Here is a 12,762-nt window from a genome sequence, read left to right as displayed (position 1 = left end):
ATAACAATACATTGAAATCATACATTCTAATTCTAAAATAAATATGAAAGAACGACACAATCACCACATGTATCTTTTTCACAACAAAATAAACAAATATTACTCCAGAATATAATCATCCAATTTTTTAGGAAGTCTGGTACTCCTCTTCTGCAAAACAGAATTATCATGAATAGAAGCATCAGCATCTACATTACAATCTAAGTTAAGTGAAAAAAATCAGGAATACAAATATCACTATTTACAGAACTACCTTGATGAGAAGAGCCTTCATAGCAAGGTTCATCAAACCAGACATCATCACCATCACCATCCTCCATCTTTTAAAAAAAAAAGAAATCTTGACCCGGTTTGAGAACAACAATGGAACTTTTGTTCCACCAACCTTTGTCCTTCAATAAAACAGTAGAATCAGTAACTCTTTCAGCTTTGAAAGAAACAGCAAATTTAGATGACCCTTTGCGTGTCAATGTAGATTCAATAATCCGTACCCAGTCGCCAACCTTTACATTTGTACTCATCTTATTGTGATAATTGTCATGGAAAGATTTACCATAGATACAAGAGTCAGTTATATTCTTTCTAGCTTTGATGATAGAAGACTCTAGAGTGTCTCTCTCAATACTCTTTTTGAAGAAAGGCATTACCAAAGATTTGGCTTGGCTGCCTCTCATTAAAAAATATGGAGACACTCGTGTGCATGTGTTAGGAGTTATATGATAACTCCAAACTTTTGATTTAAGAAAATGAAAGAGATCAAGATTGCTTTCCAAAGCAGCCTGAACCTCTTCTTTTATAAATCTATTAGCCCTTTCAACTTGGCCATTTGAACGAGGACTATAAAGTGGCGCCCTCTCAGCACGTACACCAAACTTTCCCAAACAATTTAGCATTTTACTTGAAATGAATTGCACTCCATTATCTGACATAATAGAAACAGATGCAACCCCAATCCTGAAAATGTGTTCCAAAAATGATATCACTTCCACAAAAGTATAGTATGACCATTTTGAAAAAGTGTCAACAAGTACAATTAAAAATCTCTTTTCCTTGACTAAACACTCATACAGACCCGAAAAATCAATAGAAAGTTTTACCCAAGGACCCATAGGAGCATCTTGAATTGACAAAGGTTCTGTAGAAACCTTCCAGTGTTAATCTGACTTAACACAAACAGAACAGTTGTCCACATACCTCTCAACAGACGCATCCATACCAGGCCACCAGTAATGAATTTTGAGCAACATTTTTGTTCCAGACACTCCAGGATGTCCAGAATGAGCTAACTGGATACGTTTATTCCGGACATAAAATAATCCCCAAATTTCCTAAATCATACCATCCAACAATATTTTTACAATCAATAGCCACATAAATCTTAGTGAAAATTTTGCGACCTTCAAATTCTAATGCATCTTCAAAGAAACCTAACATTTTAATATCAAAATTACCAAAAGCCTTAGGATTGACATCAGATTCAGTGAGTTTGACATCCACCCAATTTTCTTTTTAAAAAAAATCAGACAAAATGGTAATAGTTGAACCTGAATCAGCCATGGCCTCAAAAGCCACATTGCCAAAAAGAACAGTACCTAAAGGCGCCTTAAAAGGAACAGTAAGATTATTGACAGAATCATTGCATAAATAATCATAAACTGTAAGTAGTAAATTTTGCATATCATGCTCAACATTAGAAAGATTATTCACATTGGTATTATAACTTCTCTTAGGTGCTTTGCATAAATACGAAAAATGGCCAACTTTACCACATTTAACACATTTCTTTTTAAGAGGAGAACAATGTGGAGAGTTTGCCAAATGTAACTTAGATCCACACCTATAACAACTTGGTTTATAATCTCTAGTTTTTTTGACATTACCCTTATTATAAGACTGAACAGTGCAAACAGGAGAAGAGGAAGTATTACTTTTCATTTCTTCAGCAAAAATAATTTTAGAAGATTCGATGGACCTTTCAATGCCCGTGGCTAAATCAAAGACTTCAGCTAACGTAGGATTACGACACGCAAGAAGCCTCTCTTGTTCTTTCTTTGACTCACAATTAAACACAAATTGATCTCTAATGCAAAGATCAACATTTGCTCCCAACTCACAGTTTGCTGCTAAAACTCTCAAAGCTGCAACATACTCTTCAACAGTTTCATCAGACAGTTGTTTCCTTTAGTGAAATGTATGTCTTTCAATCAATACATTAGGTTCGTCCTCAAATTGTCTCTCAAGCCTTGCTACTGCTTCCTTAAATACATTCCAACCATCTCCTCCGTCACTTGATGGTGCTATAAGTACAACGTTTTAGAAAATTTCTATTCCTGCTGTGCCAAGATAACTAAACAGAATGGCTTTCTTTCTTTCAGGTGAAAATTTTGTACCATCAATAGCTACTATATAGTTCTCAAATGTTTCAAACCACTTCTTCCACCGCAATTTGGGTTTACCTGGTATCTGTAAAAATATGGTAGGCTGGTTACAAATTTGAGAGGATACCATATCAAATTTGGTAGGGTAAAGAATAACACTCACAAAAATATTACAATTAAATAAATAACACAAAAAGTGTGTAAATAACTGTAGTAGAAATATGCACATGAAAAGTTCAATAGTGTGCATATCAGTGAACATATAGTGTGCAAATCACTAGTAGAAGTATGCACACGAATAGTTCAATAGTGTGCATATCACTGTAGAAGGCTGTAGAGTAGATATGCACGATTAGAAAATGAAATGTGACCAACTGTAGTAATAAAATCGATGTACTCTATGGAAGCTACAAGAACTGCCCAAAATCAGTAAATCTTCTTCCTAATACATTTTTTTTATATGTAAACTTTGAAGAAGTGTGCGAATCACTGAATTCACATAAAATTATAAATTAGCTCAATGTAGAATCGATGCCGGTAATGATCCATGAAGTTGTAATAAAGCTTTTAAATCAGCTGATTCAACTTAAAGTTCCTTAAGGTTGAGCTCGGAGAATAAAAAGATCCAAAATGGCTACTACGTTGCGTCAGTGTGTGCCAAAGCGTCCTTCCAATATGGCCACCGATGACATGTCACAATATTCAGGCAAGCTGGAGCGTGAAAGATAAATCGCACGCAACACCTATACAACCGTAGCCAGGCAGACGTCACAAGATCTCTCGCGTGAGGAGCTCAGAGCGCGTTATGAATATAAAGCGCAAGCAGACTCACGAGAGAGAAACGGCTCTCCGTATTAAAATTAAAATAAAGTACAGTACCTTGAATTCTGCACAATTAAAGTACCGCTGCAGATGAGACACAGATGCGCTGAATCACAAAGGTGAGCCAAGGACGAAGACAACCAAGCAGAATCCTCCAAAGCAGGTCGTAAGTAAGTACAGAGTTAATCCTCCAACGCGAAGAAAAATAAAAATGGAAAATCGGCACAGTGAGTCGGCACAAAGTTAAAAAGACCTCATCGCCATTGTAAAGAAGCGAGGGAGTCAGAAATGAATAAATCCTTATTCATTTTATTGCCATAGAAAGACCCACTGGTGCACAAGCCCAAGTGCCATGCCAGAGCAACTCCAACCGCTTCTCTGGCATTCAAACTCAAGCTTCTACCTCAGCAAGTTCCATATTACAAATTATAATTCTAAATGAAAGAACAACAATAAAATTACATCGTACATTCTAATTCTAAAATAAATATGACAGAAAGACACAATTACCACAAAGATACAGTCCGTACCATCCAACAAGTGGCTAATGAGACAGGAGCGTAACACAGGCCCCAGCGGTGTGGGGGGCCCGAGCTGCAGGGGGCCCCCTCAGCACTGTACTCAGGCCTGAGAGCTCCGGATTAAACCTGGAGCAGGGGCCCCTCTGTCTTCCTTGCAGGGGGGCCCCCTCAACTTTCGTTAAGCCACAGTACTGAGGTCCAACTGATGAGACCTTGGCTGGAGAGTAAATTATGCCAAAAAAAAGGGCAATGAGAAACAGCCTGTGTTTCATAGGTTTCCCAGAGGGGGACTGAAAAATGATGCATGCTCGAGAATCTTGGACTGCTGGTTCCGTATTATCTTCCGGGCCGAAAATGTTTCCCCTGCTTTGTTGTTGACAAAGCGCATAGAGCGCTTGGCAGGAGCCCCCCGGTGTGCCCCTGTGGGCGGTTATATCACCCTTTCTGAACTTCCAGGACTGTGATATGATCCTCAGAGAGGCTAGACAGAAGAGGGCTATCAAATACGAAGTCTCCACCATCATGGTCTTTCCGAATTATTCCCGGGAAGTACAGAGGCAAGTAGGACCTATGACGCAATGAAGGCTATTCTCCGTGCAAATGAATTATATGCTACTGTTTCTGGCAAAACTCAAAGTGTTCTACCAAGACAAGGTCTACATTTTTGCCACCCCAGAAGAGACATGGCAGTGGCTGGAGGAATGGCCTCTGCTGAGGAAAGCGCAGAAGGGCAACTGAGAGACTACTCTGTGGGAGGGAGGCCTGGGCCCTCCCCAAAACCTGAAAATCCAGTAAAGAGAGGGAGGCAGGGGGCCTGGAGAGGGGGCGGGGGCAGATGCTGAGATATGCTCCTTGCAAGGGTGAGTTTTTTTTTTATTCAGACGTGAAGATTCCGCATTAGTGGTACTGAATCCAGCAGGATGGTGACAAAGCAATTGACATGCAGCACAAGCCAGAGGAAGGACAGGGACAGTGCTCTGATGGAGAGACAGTGGATCCTGAAGCACTGGGCAAGGTGACCCATCATACACATGAATTGCTTGCAACCTCTGGGCAGACCCTAGAGGTGTAATGTTTGCACAGAGGAGGTGATTCTTTACCAGGTGTTTTCTTTCTGTACCCCTCCCTATGCTGTGTTCCACTGTGTGGGTGAGACCTAGGGGATTTACACCTTAAGTTGTTACTGTGCATTGACTGCTGGGTTTGGAAGGGTGAGTTCGGCTACAGACCTCTTAGGTTTTGCCTACGAAGTGGTTGTACCATAGACATCTGGGTTTACACTCACAGTGGGTGGTCTCAATTAGGTATTTTCAGAGGGTGTTTGTTTTAAAAGTTATTGAAGGGGGAAACATATGCAGACAAGGTTCAGCCTACAGAAGGGCCCTGGCCTACTATCACAAAATGCAGCAATGACACACGCAAGCATAACAGAGGCCACTCAACATTTCATATTGACTTGGAACACTAATGGGCTGGATAACAAGGTTGAGGGAGACCTGGTGGCAAAATATATATGACGAAAGTACAGGGAGATGGACGGGGAGCTAAGAAAGGAGGTCCAGTACATGTGCTCCCAAGACAAAATGTCAAGATCACTGGAGGCGAACAGTTCCTGTAGAAGGACACTTCCCTAATAGGTCAAGGAGAGGACAGATAAAGAAGAAGAGGGTTGGTAGTGATCCATATAAGGTAGATGAATACAAGGTTGGATGAAAAAAGAAGTGTATGGCAGGGAAATTCATTGAATTTGAAGTGTTGCCCTCAAACACCCGTTAAGGTGTCATGCTTCATCATTGGGCGTTTTACTCCTTGTGTGGTTGGTGCTGCAGTCCGGCACTGGCCCCATGAGAGGGCTCTTTAGCGGAGATCTTCTAAGAGGTACGCCGTAGTGGTGAGTGCAGGTATGGGGGGAGTGTGCAGGTGAGTTAAAAATAATGTAACGGTACCCCTAGTAGTATTTATTCTTGGATCCGTTCAGTGTGATTAAAAACAGGAAAACGAACTCTGTTACCCTTGCTCCAGTGAGGAGGGTCAGTTTGATTTTCAAAAGAGTGAGTCATGATGATCTTTATCTCTACTCACTCTTTTGACCTGTCAAACCTGTCCAAATCAGAGAATAGAATATCAGGCTAACCCCTCTCTCTCTTTTTTTCATTTGTGTATTAAAAATAACCTGAATCTTGATGGATTTTTGCATCATGGGTGCCTGAATATTATTCTGTTTGGCCAGTGCCCTGTCTGAGGTTGTTTTTTCCCAAAGGCTTAAAAAGTTGGGTTCTAAAATATTTTTCCAATCCCCTTTTCTGGGTTTCTTTTCTTTTTCTGCTCTTTTTCTGTGAATCTTTTTTTCATTTGTGTCACTCTTATGTAGAAAAAAGTCGGGAACCTGAGCTTGCACATGCACTAATTTATTTTCTTCCCTATTCCTTGTGAAATGTGATGTTTATTGTTGTATCATACATGTGAGTTAAGAGTAATGTCATATATGTGTAGAATTTTGTATGAGGAATATGTGAAATTGTTCATTGTTCATTGAATCACACATTGAACTGATGAAGTTTTGATGAAATTGAATTTAACCTTTTTATAAAACCAAAAATAAAAATGTGTTTTTTCAGTCACTATGAGTGTCACGTCTGATTGGCTAAAAGAATTAATGTAGTGGACATCAGTACTGGCAATCATGTTATTGTTAGAGTATTTAAAGATTGGCCTAGCCTTGACCCTCTATTGTTCATAATTACAAATCTAGGTCGGCATCAAAGGCACGGAGATCAACGTCCAGGAACAGCAGAATGACATTGAAAAGGAGGAAAAGTCCTCATCTTGAGGTCAGGACACCAGAAAAGTCCATTCATTTGTTTCCTCAATGGCTGAAGAGTGTAACCCATTGGCGTGATCCATATCAGAGTCTAGCCTTAGACTATTCACAGATTTATTCTCCTTAAAGGGCCTCACAGCAGACGCTGCATCAGAGAAACAACCCTCCATGCATGTTCTCACCTGAGGTTTTACCCCGCTTGTCCTCACCAAGATCACCTCATAGATCTCCATCTACAAGAAAGAGGCGATCACTGGTACCACATGGACGAAGATCAAGGTCAAGAACCCTCCACACTCATCGCATAGATGTTCTAACGTCTCATGTAGGCATAGGTCTTCCTCATGGTCCTCCACAAATTCTCAATCTTCTGTGAGAGATTTCTCTCTTACATTATCAGACACACCTCCAGCAAGAATATGTCCTGTGGATGACTGCAGGAAAGTAGGATTTACTTCCATGGTTACCCCCACTTTTCTGCTGTTGTCAGTATGTTTTTTAGACTAGTCTGACTGGGATCCTGCTAATCAGGCCCTTGGTCACTGTGCTTCCTCCCCAAATTTGTTATGGTAAGTACCTCTGTACCTCCACAATTGGTTTCTGATGTACTCCTGTAAATCCCTAGTATATGGAACTGAGATACCCAGGGCATAGGTACAGCAGGGGTCTCCCATGGGCTGCAGCATGTATTGTGCCACCCATGAGAGACAACTCATACTGTGACTACAGGCCAGCCATTGCAGCGTGTGTAAGCTGGTGCTAGCACCAATTACGACAGATATAAGCTTCCTCTCTGCAATTTTGAGGCAAGTGTCCCTTGTCGAACCGCTGGAAATGAACCCCTGTGCACTGCGCCGACTTGCTGCTGATAAGGCTCCTTGGCTCTGCACTCCAGAGATCTTCAGGTTACAAGAAGCTCCAGCCTCCAGCATCTCTTCCTGACAAGATCTTTGTCCTCACCGCATCCTCTGAACTTTGGGCAATCATCTTTGGTAAGCTTCTCGAAGTCCTCTTGAAACTCCTGTGCCTTTGGCCTGTAAGTCCTCTCGAGGGTCTTCTCGTGCTTTAGTAGTCTCCTCTGCTTGCTCAGGGCCTGCTCTGAATCTCCTGCACTTGGTGAGCCCCATGGACCTTGCTGGTCCCAACATTGCTACTTCGCTTTCCACGCCTGTTGTAGCTGTCACGGCTTGTTGGTGCTCCTGTCGGATACCGATCCCCCTGGGTCTCGACTTCCAACATGTAGAAGCTTGTGCACAACTCCTTGTCTTCCTCAGTGCCGCCTGGTCCTCACAGCTGCAGCGACATGGTCACCGTCATCACTCCTGCAACTTCCGGCATTGGTGGGCATTGCTCTTCCGTGCTTCCTGGTCACCTCTGAGAAGCATAGACTCTGTCCCCTCTGCTTGCCGGTTCTACCCACATCAAGTATCCACACTTGGAATCCACTGGACTCTGACACAGTCTTCACCAAAGGCATCTTTACTGAAGTCCTCCATTGTGGTCTACGTCAGTTTCTGCCGACACTTTGTACCTATGCAACCGACCTACCTGGTGTAGGTATCCTGGTTCTTGGGGTATTCATGGTGGGGTAACTTTCCAACCTTCTGTCTTCCACAGGGTTGCCTACAGGTCCACTGGGAAGGGTCCTTCTTCAAAACTGCAGTCACGACTCTCCTGTTAACTTCTATTGAGTTTGCAGCTTTGTTTCCACTCTGCACAAAGCTTCCATAGGGTTCCTGGGTACTTACCTTGGATGGTTCTTTCGGTCTCGAGCTCTTCTGAGTCTCCTGGTCCAAGTCCCATCTTCGGTCACAGTTCGCATTCCACTTTTTGAATTCATGGTTTCGTCCCCCCTGGAGACCACTATGTATTGTGTATTACTTACATATTTGCAATTGACGTATTGTTGTATATTTGTGTTGATATCTTCGGGTAGGAGATATACCAATGTGTTAGTGAGTGTGGTGTAATACATAGAACTACTTTTATATATACACTGTGTGGTTCTCTTTTGTTTCACCTACACCACTTGATTATATCCAGTAAAACAAGCTGCTTAACACTCATTCTGGATAAGCTGGAATGCTGCACTCCACAGCTACCACTTAGAGAGCTTTCCAAGGTTGCCTAAGACCACTAAAATAACCATAAGGCTTACCTGGATTAGTGCAAGGTGCTTCACTTAAATAAGTGGGCACCATAGGCCAAGCCAGACCTCTACAACAACTTTAATACATTTGACGAGGTTCTTATCAGAGGGGCAACAAAACTCAATAAAGACATACAGGTGCCAGGCGCATCTACTTTAGTCTTCTTTGAAAGACGCCATCACAGAGTGGCGTCCAGACCCCTTTTACCTCTAGTATCAGGCTTATTGGAACCGGCCTTACAAATGTTCTATACACTAGCATCCATAGGTCCAGCTACATCATGTATTTTGAAAAAATACAAAGCACCGGACCAAGATCCTATTTTTCTTCAATCGGATCCACCTCCTGATTATTCTTTGTCGCTGCCACCAGGAGAAAACATCCAAGCTCCTCATCTTCTATGGTACCACCAAACAACGACAGCAAGCAAATGGACTCTTTGGTCAAGAAGATGTGCAACAACACAGCTGCTTTTTTGAAGGTCGCCAGTGCTTCTGCCATGCTAGGGAGAAAATATATATTGCTTCAAGATTCTCTCTCAGGCTTCACTGAATAGCTGCCAAAAGACGACTGACAGGATTTTCAAAACATTTTCCAAGACGGTGGCCTAGTGGCTAACCAGATTATCAGTGCAGCTGCTGATGGCTCGGATCTCTTAGCCCATGGTTATTCTCATGGCATCTGCTCTTGAAGATCCTCCTGGTGACGTCTCACCAGTCTAAAGCATGAAGCTCAACACCGAATCCTCAATCTGCTATTCTCGGGCAACTCTCTTTTCAACATCCATGCTGATGACAAAATGGCATAGATGAAGGTGGATCAGGATGCACTGAAAGTGGTGGGCTTTAGGAATTCCACTGCAGGTTCCGCCAGTACTACTGGCACTCCTTTCTACAGAGGGTTCAAACCTCTCAGTGGTCAACCCATTAACAGTACCAAGGAAGGTCACACTATTGCCCTCGAAGATGTGCCAGAGGAAGGGAAACACATTGCACAGCTGCTTCTACAATAAAGCCTCCAGCCAAACAATAATTGCTGGTTTCTCTTAACTCTCTATCGCACTCCGGTGGGGGGAAGTATTGCAGCACAGCTAGAAGAGTGTGCAACATCACAAAATACAAGTGAATATTAAGTAGTGTACAGCATGACTAGTCCATCAGATTCAAAACTGTGCCTTCGGCCATTCCACCTCAGAAGCTCCCTCTTCCAAAAATAACTTCTACAAAAACAGGTCAGCACGCTTCTCCAGAAGAGCACCATAAAAAAATGTCCAACTTCACAATGCAGACTTGGAGTTCACTCATGCTAATTTCTAGTGCAGATAAAGGGAGTTTGATCGAGTATAGACCCCTTTTTGACCTAAGACTCCTGAATAATTTTGTCCTAAAAAATAATCTGTATGTTGACCCTCCATCAATTATACCCCCAGCTCCACCGGGGGGATTGGATGCGCGTGATTGATCTGCAGAATGATTATTTCCATATTACTGTCATCAAGAAACATTGAAAGTTCCTGCGATACAGAGTGGCATCCGTGCACAACCAATGCAAGGTCCTGCCCTTTGGGCTCAAGTCAGCACCTCACACATTCTCCAAGTGCATGGTAGTGGTAGCTGCGAATCTATGGATGAGGAAGATTTTCATCTACCCATACTTAGACAACTGGTTAGTCAAAAGCTCCTCTCCTCATCTCATTCAGGGACATCTTCAAATCTACATCCAAGTACTACAGTAGTTGGGCCTTCAAATCAAGTTAGAAAAATACAATTTCATCCCAACACAGAGAATCCATTACCTGGGAACAATCCTGGATACCGAAAACACAAGAGTGTATCCTTCGGAGGAGAGATTATCCTCAATCAACAGCAAATGTCTCAATCTTCTCCACATTCTTCATCCTACAGACAGGCAAATTGCTTCTCTGTTGGGCTCCATGGCATCGTGCATCTACATTGTCCCCAATGTCAGACTATACATGTGTACTTTCCAGCAAACAGTGGTCGCACTCCTTGGACCTCTATGAGTATAGACATACCCTCTTGCAAATTGCTAAGGAATTGCTCCTATGGTGGATGAAAAGTACCCATCTCTCACTGGGAGTACCCTTTCATCAGGACCTTCCCACAAGGACAATTATCACAGATGCTTCCCTCATGGGTTGGGGAGCACTCATGGGTGCGCTACAAGTTCAAGGATTATTGTCGGACACAGAGAAATTGTACCACATGAACATGTTGGAGCTAAGTGTAGTCCATCTTGTGCTCAAGTCTTTATCCATCAATCCAGACAAGCTTCCTTCTGTACAGATGGACAATACAACCACAATGTACTACAAGCATCCTGGCACTGGTTTCAAGGTATCACTCCTCATTAGCCAGGCTAGCTTGAATCGAGTGGCACAGCAGGCAAGGGACCCCCATCTGGGCATACCCATCCCATTTAGGGCAAAAAAAGCTGCGTCAACAAATGATGAACGGAATGCTGAATAAACCAAACATTCACCCCCAGTCAAGAGATCTGAGTTAAATCCATTTTTGTTTTGATCACTACGCCACCCCAGTGTGGACCAAGCCATATGCAAATCAGTCTTGACCCTACTCCTCATGGGAACAGTCCGGCCTGAATTGCCAAGCCGGGTCCTCCCTGGACCGGAAACGAGCATCCTGGGACAGGTTTTGGGGTATCACCCCTCATCAGCAAGGCTAGCTTGAATCCAGCTGCAAAGCCAGTCTTTCGGATCATTGGCGATGTCACCACTTCAAGGGCAGTATAGACCCATACTTTTCAGGGACATATTGAGTCTTCTTGAGGATTGATCATGTTTTTGCCCCAGCTAGAGAGGTCGGTAGGATTTAAAAGCCTTCATATTTGGCAAAGGGTCTTTCGGATCACTTCCTTCTCTGGATTTCCCTGGGGGTAGATCGCGACTTCAAGAATTGAGAGATGCAGACACTAAGCTATACTTTAGCAAAAACAAAGGGTCGGTGGACTTTATTATAGTTCTCTGGGAGGAATACAAATCAGTTCTTCTGAACAGGGTACAGAACATAATTGAGCAAAAGAAGAGACAGGTGAGTAAGGAAATAGAGGCTACTGAGTGCCAGTTGATTTGCTTGCAGCAGGTACCTTGGGATCTGATAGACCAACAGTTTCTTAGGAGGCCTGCAGTGCTTCACAATGAATACTGCAGTTTGGCACAAAGGGAGGCTGGGAACCACATGCTGACTAAACAATACAGACTCTATGAAACGGGTTATAGCAGGTAAATTACTGCTATGGTTGAGAGGAGTTAGGCAGGGTCCCGCTGTGTAAGATGTATTGTACGCTCTGGAGCAACATACACGACAGCTAGGAGCATAGCAGAAGAATACACCCGGTACTAGGAGGCCTTTTATAAGGCACGCCTGTTGTCAGATGCCCAGCAGACAGAGGGTAACTTCACTCAGGAGACCCTCCAGTAATCTCAGTAGAGGGTGACATGGCCTTTGACGGGAACTTGGAGGTGCAGGTGGCCATCGCGAAACTAAAAATGTGAAAAAGTCCTGGGCCTTATGGATTTCCGACTGAGTTCTTTAAGAGATATGCTGGGATTCTGGGCCATATATTTTAAAGGTCTTCCTTGAGGCTCAAACAAGGGTGCACTGCCACCTGACTGGTAGTGCACCACAATCGCGGTGATACATAAGAAAGGCAAACCAGAAACTAGCAATTTCGTTACTAAATGTTGAAACAAAGACATTCATTTTCATTCTTTATTTCGATTGAATAGATCATAAAAGATTACATCCCAAATTTAAAAAGTGCACTTGGTTATTACAAAATCATTCAGCCATAGTTAAAAAAAATGACATTACAGTTTTCATCCTAATATACAGAATCAGGCAGTTACATTTGTTTGCCTATCATAAATTACAAGTCAGATTTAAAATATCGTAGATTGAATGCACTGTATTTCAGTTAGATGTCAACAAATCATAAAATTGTTTTAAAACTTATACCGAGTCTATATCAAAGTGCATGCGACGGGTACGTATATGCCACATCGCAGTTAAGAATTTGGCTACCGCAAA

The 12,762-nt window shown here is 42.6% G+C and overlaps 1 protein-coding gene across 11 annotated transcripts in view; it reads right to left on the bottom strand.

Annotated features, from left to right (window-relative positions):
- Positions 1-12,762, bottom strand: part of LOC144770317 (GLIPR1-like protein 1) — a 1,599,314-nt gene that overhangs the window by 759,033 nt on the left and 827,519 nt on the right. The gene's annotated exons all lie outside the window — the stretch shown is intronic.

This window comes from Lissotriton helveticus, chromosome 1_1 (genome assembly GCF_964261635.1).
Source record: "Lissotriton helveticus chromosome 1_1, aLisHel1.1, whole genome shotgun sequence".
Taxonomy (NCBI): domain Eukaryota; kingdom Metazoa; phylum Chordata; class Amphibia; order Caudata; family Salamandridae; genus Lissotriton; species Lissotriton helveticus.
Note: the sequence above shows the minus strand (reverse complement) of the source record. Positions and strands in the feature narration are given on the sequence as shown.